Source organism: Chelonus insularis, unplaced genomic scaffold (assembly GCF_013357705.1).
Source record: "Chelonus insularis isolate UGA/USDA-ARS -01 unplaced genomic scaffold, ASM1335770v1 contig_93_pilon, whole genome shotgun sequence".
Classification (NCBI taxonomy): domain Eukaryota; kingdom Metazoa; phylum Arthropoda; class Insecta; order Hymenoptera; family Braconidae; genus Chelonus; species Chelonus insularis.
The window spans coordinates 1,224,973-1,243,546 of record NW_023276782.1 but is presented as its reverse complement, the minus strand read 5'-3'; the positions used below and the strand labels follow the sequence as shown (position 1 = coordinate 1,243,546).

Genomic DNA, 18,574 nt, shown 5'->3' with positions numbered 1-18,574 from the left:
TTGCTATAGAATCTCCACGTTTTTTTATTTCTCATAGTCTCCTAATGGATTCTCTTCACTTCTCTCCATTTTTTTCAGGAAATATCTAATCTCTCATACCCTTTTCTCTGCTGTTCTCATTTTAAAACCTTTCATTTGAATGTTTGGTATGAACTATGTCAGGTTAAAGTTGGAATTTCTTCTTTCTTAAAAAGCAAAAGAATTGAAGAAAAGCTATGAGAAGAAGGAATTAAAAATAAAGAAACATCAAGTCTGGAGGAAGTATTTTCATTCTAAAAATAATTTAACATTTGTTGAAAAAACTTGTGTCACAGCTTATTTTTCGTCGTTATCAAGACTCACAAGAGGTAATGTGGTGCATCTTATAACAAAGTTACTTGGAATATGGGTTTGGAAGAAGAAAATGGTATAATGTAATATTACTAACGTACTGGCACTAATATAAATGCAAATATTTCTCAAGTATTACCAAAAAAAAAAAAAGAATAAACAAAAAGAATGCTTTTTTATATAGAAAAAAGTATGCAAAAGTGAACAATAAAGAAATCTCATTAAATATTTCAATGAATTTCCTATATCTTTTTTCTTTTCAAACTCATGAAAGCTAAATTATACATCATATGAACCTTGGAGATTTCATTTAAATGGATGATGTTTTTTGATTATCCACATGCAGATTGGACTCATAAAAGTTCATGTTACATGCTTAGAGATGTTTTTGCTCACTTGGACATTTTGTAATGTATCTGTAGACATATTATTCGAATTAACTCTACATGATGAGTTGAAGCTTAAAATTGTGGTTACCTGTGTAATCAAAGCTAATTAATTTTGTTACATCCATTAGTGATTCACACCTTGATGTCAAAAACTGTTATTAATTAATAAACTCTCATGTGGATATTACTTGAAGGTTTAATTTGATTTTTTTTTCATGTATCTGAGTAATTTAATTGCTATTATTTTATTTTTATTTTCATCGAAATTATTAAAAAAAAGTTCAATAGTTTCTGATTAAGTTTTATAGAATAGTAGGTTTTATTTAGATTTTATTTTTTTGTTAAATTGCAAAAAAGATCTTAGTGCAATAAAAAATCCAATAATAATACTGTAAACTGATTAAATATTGAATAGTTCCTAGGATATAAAATTCGAAACACGTTTGTATACGTGACATTCTAGTGATAAATAATAAAGTCATCGCTACGAAATACTTTTGCGATTTAATTATTTATTTAAATGTCACATAAAATACCTCATTCTTGCTTTTCAATCATTGGTGAATAATTTTTATTCTTCAGAAAAGAATTATTTGAAAAATTTTCTACTTATAAAAGGATGTTACTCTTTGCTGAATATTCTTCTTTTTACTTCACTCCTACTTTTCTCAGTATAAAAACAATTTGAAAAAACGTTAAAGAGTTGATTTTATTTTTTCTCACTAATATTTGAAGTCAATTCGTTAAAAAAAATAAACCGTGATTTATTTTTTGCTTTATGTGTAATAAAAAAAAGTAAAAAGAAAAACAAACAAATAGATGGTCTTTTTAAGTCGGTGGAAAATCTGCTAACGTTTCTAGCAGACGATAGCACTTTAAAGAGAGACGTGATGGGATTTACTAAGGCTTTCGTGTTACGTTTGTCGAGTACCGAAATAAGAAATCATGGCTTGATCTTACATGAAGAGGAAGACCTTCGTAAAGCACTTGATCGATTTCTCATCGTCTATTCCATGTGGTTTGGCAATTTATCATACTGTGGAAAAGAGATCTGTGTATGTAGAAATGTTTACTTTGTCACGTCATCACTCTCTTTTTACATTGTCATCACTTTTTCAGTTGAATAATTCATTTTTTAAAAATTCCACGAGTAATTAAAAAGTAAAGGTTTTTTGTCAATGCTTGGAAAGGGTGAGTATTACAGGATGAAAGAAAATTAGACGAAGTCAACTATCAAAGCTGAATGTGCTTGTAAAAATAAAGCTCTATTCAGAAAATTTGCTTTCAAAGGAGTGAGCTATTTCAAATAATTAAAAGCTGTCGTATTTTTTAGGGGTAATTTAAATAGAAGTGTTGAGTTTTTAAAAAAATGGCCTAATTTTCGAGAAATGCTCAATGTTTTTTAAGAAAATATAGTCACTTTTTAAACGATTATGATCTATATAAAGTTCTCTTATTCTCAACAAGAGACGGTAAAGAGTATAGCTTTCGGTATAAACAAATTTTTACATAATAAAATTGATGAAATAATGATATATTAGTGAGAAACTGTAAGACCTGAAAATGTGCATAACTTTTATGCTAATAGTGGTATGGGGTTGATTGAGGGCTCATTTGAAAGATCTTGATGAGAGGGAAAGAGTCGATATAGTGCAAATCATAATTGTCGCGAAATTCATGCAAAAATTGAAGCAAGTTCCCGTTTTACCCTATTTTAGGAGTGAAATAATGAATTTTTTATAAGTTTGACCCGATTCCGCATTTCTACGCATTAAGACGAAGAGAATGAGTGGTCGATCATTAAAATCAGACAACTTTGATTTTTCGACCCAAAAAAATGGCAAGTGGTACCCCTTTCCATTTTTTTTGGCCAAAAAATAAAAGTACTCCGATTTTCAAGTTTGACCACTCATTCTCTTCGTCTTGAAGCGTAGAAATGCGGAATCCGGGCACCGCCCGGGAAAACTCACTTTAACACACTCAAACAGGGGTAAAACTGGATACAAATTACTAACAATCATCCCCCTGACTTTAAACCCCTATAACTCATGAACGGACGGTCCAATGACCATTTTCAGGGACGTTTTAGAAACCTAAAAGTCTGAGCTAAACATGCATATCCCTGAGAAATTGTTTGAAAAATTTTCCTTCACCCTTAAAATCGCTAAAATATAAAAAAAAATCACATTTTTTTGAGAGTTTGCCAACTATTTTGGTCATTTTGAGGGTAAAAGAAATTTTTTAGACAATTTTCATTGATATGGATCTTTAGCTAAGATTCTGAAGTTTCTAAATACTCCCTAAAAATCACCCCCCGGCAATTTTTACAGAAGTTATAGAGGTCCAAAGTCGAGAGTAGATGATTTTTTGACCTTTAGTTCGACTTTAGACCTCTATAGCTCGTAAGAAAATTATCAAACGATGATTTTTAAGATATATTTTGAAACTTCAGAATCTTAGCTAAAGATCCATATCAATGAAAAGTGTCTAAAAAATTTCTTTTTGCCCTCAAAATGACCAAAATAGTTGGCAAAATCCCATAAAAAATGTGATTTTTTTTTATATTTTAGCGATTTTAAGGGTGAAGAAAATTTTTTCAAACAATTCTCAGGGATATGCATGTTTAGCTCAGACTTTTTAGGTTTCTAAAACGTCCCTGAAAATGGTCATTGGACCGTCCGTTCATGAGTTATAGGGGTTTAAAGTCAGGGGGATGATTGTTAGTAATTTGTATCCAGTTTTACCCCTGTTTGAGTGTGTTAAAGTGAGTTTTCCCGGGCGGTGCCCGGATTCCGCATTTCTACGCTTCAAGACGAAGAGAATGAGTGGTCAAACTTGAAAATCGGAGTACTTTTATTTTTTGGCCAAAAAAAATGGAAAGGGGTACCACTTGCCATTTTTTTGGGTCGAAAAATCAAAGTTGTCTGATTTTAATGATCGACCACTCATTCTTTTCGTCTTAATGCGTAGAAATGCGGAATCGGGTCAAACTTATAAAAAATTCATTATTTCACTCCTAAAATAGGGTAAAACGGGAACTTGCTTCAATTTTTGCATGAATTTCGCGACAATTATGATTTGCACTATATTGACTCTTCCCCTCTCATCAAGATCTTTCAAATGAGCCCTCAATCAACCCCATACCACTATTAGCATAAAAGTTATGTTCATTTCCAGGTCTTATAGTTTCTCGCTAATATATCATTATTTCATCAATTTTATTATGTAAAACTTTTTGGGTCTATGTACTACTGTTCATTTGTCACCCTATCTAAAAATTTGAATAAAAATACGGAGTAGAAACCTTTGTTCTTCGATAAGTCTCGGCTCGCGGAAGATATATTTTTAATTGTTTATTGTGCAAATGTTGAACCTTGACGAAAGAATTACAAACAAAAATTTAGAGCACTGTTTAGGTATCATCCTTTAACAAACACAAATGAAAGCTACTGTAAATTTACACCTATTAAAAAAAAAATAATTTTTAATATTATAACTGTCACAAAACCATCCTCATTTATGATACACTTCTCTCCAATAATTCATTCTCCACTGTACTGCATGATATTCTATATTTTTTTAATGAAAAATTTAAAATCACACAATTTAAAGTTATGAAACAATTATCTTTAAGATCAATGTGCAAAAATAATATTTTATTACATACTAAAAAGTTAGAAATAAATACAAACAACTTTTTTATAGTAAAAGTTTTACTTGTTGAGTTGAATAAAAAGGTCGGCTTTATCTAGAAGGAAATAAACTCGACTCGATGTTGGCTTGAAAAAAAAAACAATACAAAAAGGTGAAAGAACGCGAAGGAAAAAATAAAAAACACCACAAAAAATATTTGAAAAGTTTTTCATTTGTTATACAATGTACCAACTACTAAAGAAACTAGAGAAAAGAAAGAATTCACACCACTCTTAGCACTGATTCATTTTCTCTAAACTGACAAAATTAATCACAAGATAATTAATGAATCTATTAAGCATGTAATCATAAAGTTGTTTAAAATTTAATCTATTTTGTGTTCAAGATTTTTTGTTATTCAAATTAACAATACAACAGTTACTTCATGATGTATGTCTTTCATGTTTTCAATTTTCTTCTCGATTTCTTTATTTATTCAAGTCCAAGGTCTTGGGGAATAGAGAACCTATGAGAGAAATAGAAGTGGATTGTAGATCAGCTCTCTCAATAAAGAATGCATATCCTATTTACGTTTGAAATGCATAAAATGCACAATATATTACTTGAATTCTAGAGGAAATGGTGAGCAGAATGTCTGGAAGCCATTTAGCCTCTTTTTTTTTCCTTAGAAAATGTATTACAGGAAATAGTAAGGAGTGGTAAAGAGACTTTATTCATTGTGTTTTTAAAACAGGTCTTGGAGATCACATACTTAAAAAGTCTAATGGCTAGAATTTACTTTTGGAACAAACTATTTCAAGATTAATGACGTTCATAAACATTTTGCTATAAGAAATACTATTAATTAACTCAATAAAATACTGAAACATCCATGAAAACAATTTGATTAATAAAAAAAAACCGGTATTATTGTTATTAAAGTTTATTCATACTGTTGTATTTAACTGTATTTTAATTTTATGAATATTGTTTACTACTTTATTACTAATAAATCTACTAATTAAAATTCATTACTCGTTGAAAATTTTTTTAGTTATGAATCTGTCTATTCATTCCCAAATATACGAAGCTCCATCAATGGACTTTTAATATGAATAAAAAAGTTTTAAATCCTGAAAAATTTTTTAATTAAGTTAAATAATAGAAGCATTACAAAATAATTAATAATAGATGTAAAAAGAACTGTATAAAGGTCATGAAGAAATAAAAAATGCTATTCTCTAGTTGAAATAAATAAGCTAAATTGGAGATCATATACAAAGAATCCTTTGATAACTGACAACGATCAATTCTTCCAAGTAATAAATAAGAAGTAGATGAAGACAAAAGGCGTATTTACTTCAGGTTGGTATAAATAACAATTTAATTAACGAAGTAAAATAACAGTTACATCATTGTCAAAGAGAGAAAAATGATCTTCATTGCAGATAGACAACAGTAGTTGATGGTATGTGTTATAGATTGGTGAAAGGAGTAAGAGGAAATTGAATTAGAACCAATGTGCGATCTCATGGAAGATCAATTAACGCACGCCAAAAGCACGTAACTATCTAGAAGGGTCTTTAGAAAAAGGATGAATTTCTCTCTCAAAGGGATCATCAAAAGATTGCTGAAGCAAAACATCTGGTGCCTTTAGCTTTTTGCTCAAATAAAATGAAACTCTAAGCTCAAGAACTCCAACAGTCACTCTTCGACTTTTACTATACACCTTCGCGACAAATGATCCCTATTATCCCAGTGTGCTTTTTGCGTAATATCATCAACGCCTACACTTTTTCAAGTCTCAAGTTGGCGAAAGAAAAGTTTTGTCCACTCAATCACAAGGGGGAAAATATTTTAAAGATAATGATAATGGAAATAACAAGAGCTACTAAACTTTCAATTAAAATTATCCTTTATAATATGATTTTTAAAATTCTTTTTCAAACCCAAGGTAATTTTATATCTTTATGAAATATTGAGATAGTTAATTTTAGTTGATGGATAAACTAGAATAAAGGAAGATAAAACAAGAATCCTGAGGGCAATGAAGGAGCAGTTTGAAATAGAAGATTGTCTAGTAGGAATATTTTTCTCGATTCTAGTGCTCGATTACTTGGTGTTAAGAAGCATGATACGAGCAGCTTTTCAAGTATTTCTTTTATTTTTCTACTTTTTACTGGCAATCTAATTTCTTTTATTACCAGGTACTTTTTATCTACTTGTGCTGCAATCTTGGAAATAAGAATTATATTTAAATTTTCTAGTTCCTAGAGATAAAGGATAAATAAAATTTTAATCTGTTTTAAGTCGACATGCTGTAGAGACTGATAGGATTGCAGTCAATCAATATTGGTCAAATTACATCGTTGGATCGATACAAGTTACATCAAGTTCTGTTATGGTAAAATTAAATCCATTATAGACAACTGCACAGTCCGACTTGCCTATCTGATGAGAATGTGCAGAAACAATTTGGCTGCCTATTTTAACAGTTGAGTAATTAGGCTAACGAGTGCACTCCAGTTTCTCGTTAGACATATGAGAGTCCTCAACAATTATTATTATACTCATGAGAGTAATTACTTTTCATTTTATCGAGCCTATTGTAATGTGGAAAAGATTAATTGTCGAAGAATTAGCGTTCTAATATTGGAATCAGTATCCAATTTGTCTTTTGAAAATGGAACCAATTGAATCATCACCATTGAACATGATGATCCATTTTTTTCTGCTGATTGTGCTTGATGACTATTGAAAGTATTGATGATTTAATTTCTTGATGATACTTCAGAGTTTTTGTTTAAGTAACTGAACATTAATTACTTTTGATTCTAGAACATGTTTGAAGTATTTCAGTATATTGTTTTCTTGTATGTTTATAGTGAAGATACTTGAAGCAGTATGATTAGTAGGATGTCAGATAGTTTAAGGATATTTGAACTTCCAACAGTTGCAACCTCAAATACCACTGGATTATGTCAGAGTAGAAAATGTTTTGTTATAAAAAATTAATTTAATTACTAAAGTTTAATTGTTTTAATTATTGAAAAAACTTTTAATCATTTAATTTATTCTTATTAATTCATGTTCTGGGTTATCTTACTTTAAACAAAATTATTATATGGTTGATCTAGTTATTTATCGATCAATATGTGATTTTGATTTGATATAAATTATGAATTGATTAATGAAAAAATTGTGATTAAAGTAAATAGTGATGTTTAAATGAATTGACATGAAAGTGAATTAAATATGCCTCGTTGTTGATAATATTGAATTAGCGAAAACCTCTATGGGAAGGAAATTTGTCAAGAAATTACTTATAATAATTATCATCGTCTGCTATGATTATAAGCTTCCTGTCCGAAAGATTTACCAATGGGCTATCAACTAGTCAATAATTACAGCTGTTGTAAATTGAAGTGTAGATTAATATCGTCAAATTTGTCGATTACATAATATTATGTTATAATATTCTTTGATGATTTTTACTATATATTATTAAAATTATATTTATTCAAACATGAAAAAAAAATTTTTTTCTCTCTGTTCCAAATGTACTTTAAATATTTTTTACTTACAAAAACAATATGCATAATAAAATTAATGAAATAATGATATATTAGTGAGAAACTGTAAGACCTGGAAATGTGCATAACTTTTATGCTAATAGTGGTATGGGGTTGATTGAGGGCTCATTTGAAAGATCTTGATGAGAGGGGAAGAGTCAATATAGTGCAAATCATAATTGTCGCGAAATTCATGCAAAAATTGAAGCAAGTTCCCGTTTTACCCTATTTAAGGAGTGAAATAATGAACTTTTTATAAGTTTGACCCGATTCCGCATTTCTACGCATTAAGACGAAGAGAATGAGTGGTCGAACTTGAAAATCGGACAACTTTGATTTTTCGACCCCAAAAAATGGCAAGTGGTACCCCTTTCCATTTTTTTTGGCCAAAAAATAAAAGTACTCCGATTTTCAAGTTCGACCACTCATTCTCTTCGTCTTGAAGCGTAGAAATGCGGAATCCGGGCACCGCCCGGGAAAACTCACTTTTAACACACTCAAACAGGGGTAAAACTGGATACAAATTACTAACAATCATCCCCCTGACTTTAAACCCCTATAACTCATGAATGGACGGTCCAATGACCATTTTCAGGGACGTTTTAGAAACCTAAAAATCTAATCTAAACGTGCATATCCCTGAAAATTGTTTAAAAAATTTCCTTCACCCTTAAAATCGCTAAAATATAAAAAAAAATCACATTTTTTTGAGAGTTTGCCAACTATTTTGGTCATTTTGAGGGTAAAAGAAATTTTTTAGACAACTTTCGTGGATATATACCTTTAGCTTAGATTCTGAAGTTTCTAAATACATCCTTAAAATCATTATTTGATAATTTCTTTACGAGTTATGAAGATCCAAAGTCGAACTAAAGGTCAAAAAATCATCTACTCTCGACTTTGGACCTCTATAACTTCTGTAAAAATTGCCGGGGGGTGATTTTTAGGGAGTATTTAGAAACTTCAGAATCTTAGCTAAAGATCCATATCCATGAAATTGTCTAAAAATTTCTTTCACCCTCAAAATGCCAAAATAGTTGGCAAACTCCCCAAAAAATGTGATTTTTTTTTATATTTTAGCGATTTTAAGGGTGAAGGAAATTTTTTAAACAATTTTCAGGGATATGCACGTTTAGATTAGACTTTTAGGTTTCCAAAACGTCCCTGAAAAGGTATGGACCGCGTCATGAGTATAAGGGTTTAAAGTGAAGGGGATGATTGTTAGTATTTGTATCCAGTTCTACCCCTGTTTGAGTGTGTTAAAGTGAGTTTTTTCCCGGGCGGTGCCCCGGATTCCGCATTTCTACGCTTCAAGACGAAGAGAATGAGTGGTCGAACTTGAAAATCGGAGTACTTTTATTTTTTGGCCAAAAAAAATGGAAAGGGGTACCACTTGCCATTTTTTTGGGTCGAAAAATCAAAGTTGTCCGATTTTAATGATCGACCACTCATTCTCTTCGTCTTAATGCGTAGAAATGCGGAATCGGGTCAAACTTATAAAAAATTCATTATTTCACTCCTTAAATAGGGTAAAACGGGAACTTGCTTCAATTTTTGCATGAATTTCGCGACAATTATGATTTGCACTATATCGACTCTTTCCCTCTCATCAAGATCTTTCAAATGAGCCCTCAATCAACCCCATACCACTATTAGCATAAAAGTTATGCACATTTCCAGGTCTTACAGTTTCTCACTAATATATCATTATTTCATCAATTTTATTATGCACATTGTTTCTGTAAGTAAAAAATATTTAAAGTACATTTGGAACAGAGAGAAAAATTTTTCCCCCTAAATGTTCTCCATAGTCCTACTAGAGAAATGTCGGAGAACTTCTCCACTGTGGAACATTCGGCGAATCTTTGAGGAACGACATCTTTTTATTCAGGCAGTATCACACTTAATATACTCTATACACTCTATAATAGTAATTATTGTGAGTATTTTCATCACATTTGTACTTAACATGAGTTTTATTTAGTTGCGACAGGATATCATCTCTGTACAGAATTATACTTAAATTATGTCATTTAATAAAAAAAAAAAATTCTGTCATTATTCACTAATCGTTAGAATGATCATGACATGTTTTTATTGTAAAAAAAGCCATTCCTAGTAAACACGAATGTTCAAAGTCTAATGACTGCTGCTTGAAATAATTACTATGCAATAATATAATCACGTAATCATTTCTTGTTACGTCTACGTACAGTGATCAATAATAAAAAAAGGTGTGTAGCTTCATCATAAGTTAAAATATTAGGAAAGAAAAATAATCAGCACATTTTTTCTTCATCTATTTAAACTGGATCTTGGAATAAACTAGTTTACCTATCAGAGTTTCATATAATTCTACTTTAAAAATGATCTATTTTAGAAAGTCGAACGAGCAATTGAAAACTATCATCAAGTTTAAAAACTAATAGAATTAATAATACTGCTCTATCAAATTAAAGATTCAATTTTAAACCGATATTCTCATCTTACTTATACTATTATCTAGGGGTAATTTTAGAATCAAGATCCTGATTGTCATAAAGTAAGAAGTAATCACTAATGTACTTGTAATTTAAATTACATCAAAAATTCATTTTAAATGATTAATTAATAAAAGAAAAAAAAAGAGAATAAGTGATTCTTTCATTTTAAAACACTTTAAAAAAATGTGTGTTCAGTTAGATTGTTATCAATTTTAAAGAATGTATGTTAAACATTTATTAATAAAACGAGAATTGAGAAATATATTTTAGTTAATCGTTAGCTGCTAACAAAAGTCAGAATCCAATAATCCCATATCCGTGAGGCTTCAATGACAGTTGGAGAAAGCTAAATACCTGATGGTCAGCATGGCAGTGACACATGATATTGAACATAAAATAATTACAGATCATATGTGGCTGTAATTTTGAATTACCATTCACACATCAATGCTAGCAGAGGTTTTAGAAGGATCTATCCTCACCAGCATCATTGAAGCAAAGAGAATTATAAAGTAAGAACGATCGATTGATAAAATAGATATCTAGAATTCATTTCCAAATTAATAAAAATATCAAATATCTAAAATCAGACATAAACATTGTTTTAAACATCCATTATGATTTATGTAATTGAAAAATTCAATTAAATTTGATAATACTGTATTAATTATCATCAACTACTGCATGAAGCAGCATCAATGGTACTTTTAGATAGATATTTATCTATTTAGACTACATACACTTGTACAGAGTAATTAACAATACACTTTTTTCCTTTGCAATATGGCATTAATTAAATCTTCTGAACTCAAACAGCTGATACGAGTATTTACACCAGAAGTAAGCAAACTCTACTCAATCGACTCAGAGCTGTTTACCAGCTACCCTAATAATGAGAAAGCAAGGTATTAGGCCCACATTGAAACCTTTATAAGTCTTTCACTTTCTAACTTCCTGAGTCAAAGTTTGTCTTCCTCTAATTTGCTGTAACTTTACTTGGGATTTATCACTACACATTGACACATTCGCTTTGGTATTCACTGGATCTTTTCTTTCTCTTCCAATGTTCATTGGATTATTGTATAACAAAAAAAATTCTTTCAAGGCAACATGAAAATTGAATCCAATTATTGGTTATCTCTTTAATAAAAGATTCAGAATTTCCAGGTTCTTTTTCAAGAACTAATTCTTCTCTTCAAAAATGAAACCTAGCAGTATGTGGTAGAGGTGAGAGCTACGTTGGAGCTGTGGACGATGAAAAAAATTATTAAATCGATAGGGAACTTACTAATTAATTAGAAAGATTTCAAATATTAAAAAAAAAAAAAATATCAGAAATATTTAATTAGTTAAAAATAGCTCTAGTTTCTAGTCTCTTGTAACAAAAAGACGACTGGAAGAGCATTCATGTTCAGAAGTAGATACGGGCATGGTCAGACCAAACCATTTACTTGAAAGGACTTTACATCATTCGTAACTTCAACATCGATGCTCAAGATTAAGTCTATAATTGAGCAATTTAATTACATTTCATTCTAACTTTGAAACACTGAAAGACAGGTTTCTATTGTTTCTGATGTGTACTTCCAGGTTATGAAGAAAAGCTATAATATTATATTAAGCACAAACATTTTGAACTCTAGAATTTCAATTTTATTGATCATTGTTTCTATTATCTTCAGATCTGAATATTGCATTTCCATAAATTGAATTTCTGAGTAAACATTTTCAGTTAAAATGAATAAAAAATTGAAAACATTAATAATATTTGAGATTTTTTTATTTATTTCTGGTAAATATAAAAAAATATTCTTCACTAACAACACCAAGATAGAATAATAACACCAGCTGTACTTTCATTTACGATAACGTGAATTAGATATTCTCTATGAAGCTGTTCAATTATTTTACTAAAGGTAGTGTTCATTTAAATCACTGAAGGAAGAATCAAGTTCAAAGCATAATATTAATAAAGTAATTTAGCTACATTGATGCTGAGAGGCTCAATGAATTTATAAGAATCATAATTTACTCATTACTTAAAATAAGATATATTTTCATAAAAATTTAAATAATTACAACTTCAGGAAATCTAGTTGAATTTAATTCAATTTTAACTCTTTTTACAGATTAAAAAATTTTGTTGATCAAAATTATTTTATATTATAAGTAAACTAAAAGCAAGGTGATTTTTAATTACTCTTAAAAAATGATTTATTGAAAAAAATTAATATTACAATAATTGTAATAATTTTTTCATCATAAATATTTTTGATAAATATTGACAAATAATTTAAGTATTTACAATAAATAAAACCCTAAATGGAAATAGAATGAAAGTAATTCCATGAATAGAAAGTAATCATTTGCAAGTAAAAGATTGATTAAGTAGAGTGAAGTAATAATCCAGATCGATAAATAATTAGCAACATTCCTACTTGTGTTGATTCACAGTTGATGATATCAAAAATAAACCACGTGGGAGATGAGTATTTTCTAGACCTTTAATAACTTCCATACAGGCAAATGTTACGTAAATGCATTCTTTATAAATTGTAATTGATATCTTCTGAAGTTATGATGAAAAAGGACAACTCTGTTTAAGATGCTTTCAGAAATGTACAGGTCTTTGAAGCCTTTGAAGCTTCATGTATAGACCACTTTATACAATGCTGCCTTTTACGAAAGTTTGAAGTAAAGTATTGATTATTATCAGTTATTATTTAACAACGTCATTCTCTTTTATTATTTTCATTCTTCAAAATAATTAATTATGTGTACATCAATTACTTCATCAATTAGCAGTTATGTTTTTTATTATCGTCTTTTTTATTGCAGAAAAAAAATCATCCAATTATTAGCAAAAATTTCCATATTTTATTATTATTTTTTATATTTTATCATTTTCATGTTAATTCAAGTGAAATGACATGCAACCAATTAGATATTTTTTATCAAGTTTTCATTTCTTTTTTAAAATTTTTTTTATAACATAAATGCATGTCATATTATGATCTAACAATTAGTGTAATAATTGAAAAAATAAATCTGCAAATTATTTTATGCTATTCGTATTATTTAAATAAGTGTGAATAAAAATATTATTAAATTTTAATATAACAAATAATTGATAAAATTAAACGCATTCCAATATACTAAAAACTTGGAAAAAATTTCATATCGAAATATTTCTGATAATTTTCACATTAGTTCATTGATTAAATGAAATTCTTAGATTAACTGAAAGAATTTTAATGAATATTAATAATGAATTTTTTTAATTAATAAATATCCGGTACATTGCTATAATATTTTATAGCATGAACTTGTAAACAATGGAATGCAAACAAAAAAAAATATATCAGCATTTAATGAAAATAGTAATCATCACTAGATATGTTAACAGGTAGTAATTACCTGAGATAATTAATTATCAAATGATTTACCAAGATGTCTGAGCAAAATCAAGTTATACTACTTTTTCATAAAATTGCCTTTGAACTGTTTCCTTTTTATTTCATGATAATTATTTTAACAACACTTTATTCAACGACAAGGAATGTTTTATTTTCATTTCGTCTCATTGAATCTAAGGCTCAAACATTTATTTCCCTCAAAAAAAATAAGTAGAAACAGTCTGCTTTGATCCGCCACTCTATTCTAAACTCTTGAGTCAACAAAATAATTCCTTGTATGATAAACTGATTATTTATGAAAAATAACTACATTGAATTATTTATAATAATTGTAAAGAAGTCTAAATTAATATCCTACACTTCACCAATTGCATTCTTACAATAAAAAAACCATCTATCAACTAACATTTGCATCCACTTCGTGCTTCTCTTTGTTACAGAATCAGTCGTATCCACACTTGCCTATATCTATGATATAACAGCTTCACCTGATACCTTTGCTTTTGCTCCACCAGATATCTCTTTGATTTCTAGGAATAAGTTTACTCCATGAGCAACATACTAAGACATAATCGAAATTAACTTTATACTTCAAAGTGATTAATTAATTTCTACAAATTAAATAAAACCTAACATCTTCTGCAGCTGAACCTTAATTTCATCACCATTATCAAGACAGACAGATTGTAATTCTAATTACCAATGAAAAAGAAAGAATATCTAATTGTGAATGATTGTTTGGATGCTGTAATCAAAACGAGTGTTTCTCAAGAGAATTTGTAATTTGACTGAATCAATAAAGTATTTACTGAAATTGTTAATAACATCTAGAATATTTTATTTATTTAAGAAGACTTTTTTGTTAGAATTAAGATGAATTGAATGACTAATTGAAGGATATTTGTTTGTTGTTGATCAATAGATTCAACTTGGTAATAGGATTCCTGATGATAATCTCTCATCATAATTATCATTGATGAATTATTCTGAGCATCATATCGGAATGGATACGTTTGTTTTCCAAAGGGTCGAAATGACCAGCTCCTGTAATGATAGTATCCATAATGTCAACAGCTATCTTGTGAAATTCGAGTTAAAGTTGATTGTAAATCCTCATCGGTTGTCATCCTATAATTTCAAATATTTAACGCTGGATCCAAGCCAAAACTGGAACATACTATAAATTGATTTATTTTTCATTCCAAGCACGTGTCTTGCATTTCGTGATAAGCATGAAAGTGTAAAATTTCATTATAGTACATTGCTTCCGGTTACAGACTTTTAAAATTCTTTTTTTTTTTAATATTGTTCGAGATGTTTTTTAAATTTTATTTTACAATGCACGTTTAATTAGTCATCTCATAATAACAGATTATAAGAGTTGGAAAAAGGCTGATAATCTTCTGACAAATGTCAAGAAATATAATTATTCATTTTTCATTCTATTATGCTTTTTACGATCTTCTATTTAAGTTTGCTTGTCAGCAGACACAATAAGAACCATTTCCTCTGATTATGAACCACTAAATGTTGATTCCTTTTTTTTTTATCCAGATATAAATTGAGAAAAAAACTCTAAACTTGAAATAGCATAGAAATATAACGAAAGAAGAAATATATATATATAGATAAACTTGACTACAAATATTTTTATTCTTTTCGTATTCTTAAATATTTTTTTTCTATTGTTATGAGGGTATTCTTTACAATGGTATCAGACTTTCATGCCTTGGGATGAAAAATCTCTCAAGAATAAAATAGCTAACCTCCGTTTCTAGGTAAATTGTATAGCATTACTTATTATTAGAAAAGAAATAATATTTTCTCCAAAGAGAAAACATGTGCCCATTACTTTACATTAATTAAACATAATAATGACATTTTTTCTAGTTTAATTGTATGTTGGAAAAAAAATTCACCATTATTTACCTTGCTATCCTTATTGTTGCATAACAAAGAGTACCATTTAATTGAATAATTAAACAAAGAGTTACGTAATGAGCTTGAGAATTGATCAAAGGATTTTTTGTGGTGTTGCTGTCTTCCATGGTTCGTTGATAACAATTATGACGTGGAATTAAAGTTTTTCTATAGCTGAAAATTTATCATTAACAAGAATGAAACTTGAAACAGTGTTAAAAAACTTTTCATCGTTAAACAATTACCACTAATTTTCACCCAGAATAATAGAATTGCATTATTATGTACAAGTACAAGTTTTTCATTTTAACTTTGAATGCAAATCTACAATAAGGTGGAAAAAAAGCATTGAAAGCAAATTGATTGTGAAGGAAATAAACCTAAAGGTAAATTAATTAGTACACAGTAGGAGAAATTTTTCTCTCAGAACTGAAAGTTTAAAGTTGACTGGTCTTTAGTTTTTAAAGAAGTTATGATGACCTTAGGAATAATGATGAGATGTTGAAGATGCTGAAGGATAATTAATGATAGTAAATTTGAAATTCAGAATTGTGATGGTTTTGAAACAGCTGGAATGAAGCATGTATTCTTTTAACACTTACCCTGCTCTTGACTATCTAACTTCTAGCATCTCCAGTATTGTTACTATAACAATGCTTCACTTGCTCATGTCGTCGAGATAGTTGTGGTAGCTATCCAAATAAGTAGAGAGAGCATAAGGATTGATGTGACAGCAATCTATTTCAGCTAAAATTTGGATTGCTCCTTTCTTAGCTGTCGCAATTTTATGGCATAATTTCGAAGCTAATAGTGGTATGGGGTTGATTGAGGACTCATTTGGAAGATCTCGACGAGAGGAAAAGAGTTGATATAGTGCAAATCATAATTGTCGCGAAATTCATGCAAAAATTGAAGCAAGTTCCCGTTTTACCCCATTTTAGGAGTGAAAAAATGGATTTTTCATAAGTTTGACCCAATTCCGCATTTCTACGCATCAAGACGAAGAGAATGAGTGGTCGATCATCAAAATCGGACAACTTTGATTTTTCGACCCCAAAAAATGGCAAGTGGTACCCCTTTCCATTTTTTTTGGCCAAAAAATAAAAGTACTCCGATTTTCAAGTTCGACCACTCATTCTCTTCGTCTTGAAGCGTAGAAATGCGGAATCCGGGCACCACCCGAAAAAATTTACTTTAACACACTCATACAGGGGTAAAACTGGATACTAATTACCAACAATCATCTCCTGACTTTAAACCCTTATAACTCGTGAACGGATGGTCCAATGACCGTTTTGAGGGACATTTTGAAAGCATTGAAATATGAGCTATCTAACAATATCCATAGATTTTTGAGAAAAAATTTCTTTCACCCTTAAAATTGCTAAAATATAAAAAAAAATCACATTTTTTTGGGAGTTTGCCAACTATTTTGGCCATTTTGAGGGTGAAAGAAATTTTTTAGACAATTTTTATGGATATGTATCTTTAGCTAAGATTCTGAAGTTTCTAAATACATCCTTGAAATCATCATTCGATGACATGTATAAGAGTTAGAGAGGTACTAAATCGAAGTAAGGGTAAAAAAATCATCTACTTTTGACTTTGAACCTCTATAACTCGTGATGAAATTATCAAATGATAATTTTTGAAGAGTATTTGGGAACTTCAGAATCTTAGCTAAAGATACATATCCATAAAAATTGTCTAAAAAATTTCTTTCACCCTCAAAATGGCCAAAATAGTTGGCAAACTCCCAAAAAAATGTGATTTTTTTTTATATTTTAGCAATTTTAAGGGTGAAAGAAATTTTTTCTCAAAAATCTATGGATATTGTTAGATAGCTCATATTTCAATGCTTTCAAAATGTCCCTCAAAACGGTCATTGGACCATCCGTTCACGAGTTATAAGGGTTTAAAGTCAGGGAGATGATTGTTGGTAATTAGTATCCAGTTTTACCCCTGTATGAGTGTGTTAAAGTAAATTTTTTCGGGTGGTGCCCGGATTCCGCATTTCTACGCTTCAAGACGAAGAGAATGAGTGGTCGAACTTGAAAATCGGAGTACTTTTATTTTTTGGCCAAAAAAAATGGAAAGGGGTACCACTTGCCATTTTTTGGGGTCGAAAAATCAAAGTTGTCCGATTTTGATGATCGACCACTCATTCTCTTCGTCTTGATGCGTAGAAATGCGGAATTGGGTCAAACTTATGAAAAATCCATTTTTTCACTCCTAAAATGGGGTAAAACGGGAACTTGCTTCAATTTTTGCATGAATTTCGCGACAATTATGATTTGCACTATATCAACTCTTTTCCTCTCGTCGAGATCTTCCAAATGAGTCCTCAATCAACCCCATACCACTATTAGCATAAAAGTTATGCACATTTCCAGGTCTTACAGTTTCTCACTAATATATCATTATTTCATTAATTTTATTATGCATATTGTTTTGTATTTAATTGTTAAATTAAAAAAAAAAAAATATCGACATAGATTATAATTAGAAAATCCTTTTTTTTAATAATTCTATTAACTCAAAACTGCATCGAAATCCTTCGAAAAATAAGCCAACGTTCATATCTCATTGAGTATACCAGTTCTCGTCCGATCACTGAAGTCAAGCAATGATGAGCGCGGTCAGTACTTGGATGGGTGACCGCTTGGGAACACCGCGTAGCGTTGGCTCCTTTTTTTTGTCTTTCTTCATTAATTCAACATTCAATTTTAATTTTTATCATTATTTTATTAATTTCACTATATAAAAATTTTCCGTGTCATTCTTTCGAAAAAAAATTCTAGAGCATCTTGATAAAAAATAAATACTCCAAA

General features: G+C 29.5%; 1 protein-coding gene and 1 non-coding gene across 6 annotated transcripts in view; both read left to right on the top strand.

Annotated features, from left to right (window-relative positions):
• LOC118072335 (calcitonin gene-related peptide type 1 receptor-like) overlaps window positions 1-18,574 on the top strand; it is a 110,695-nt gene that overhangs the window by 77,186 nt on the left and 14,935 nt on the right. The gene's annotated exons all lie outside the window — the stretch shown is intronic.
• LOC118072527 (5S ribosomal RNA) lies at window positions 18,312-18,430 on the top strand. Its single transcript, XR_004691016.1, has one exon. It is a non-coding gene; the product is annotated as a 5S ribosomal RNA (ribosomal RNA).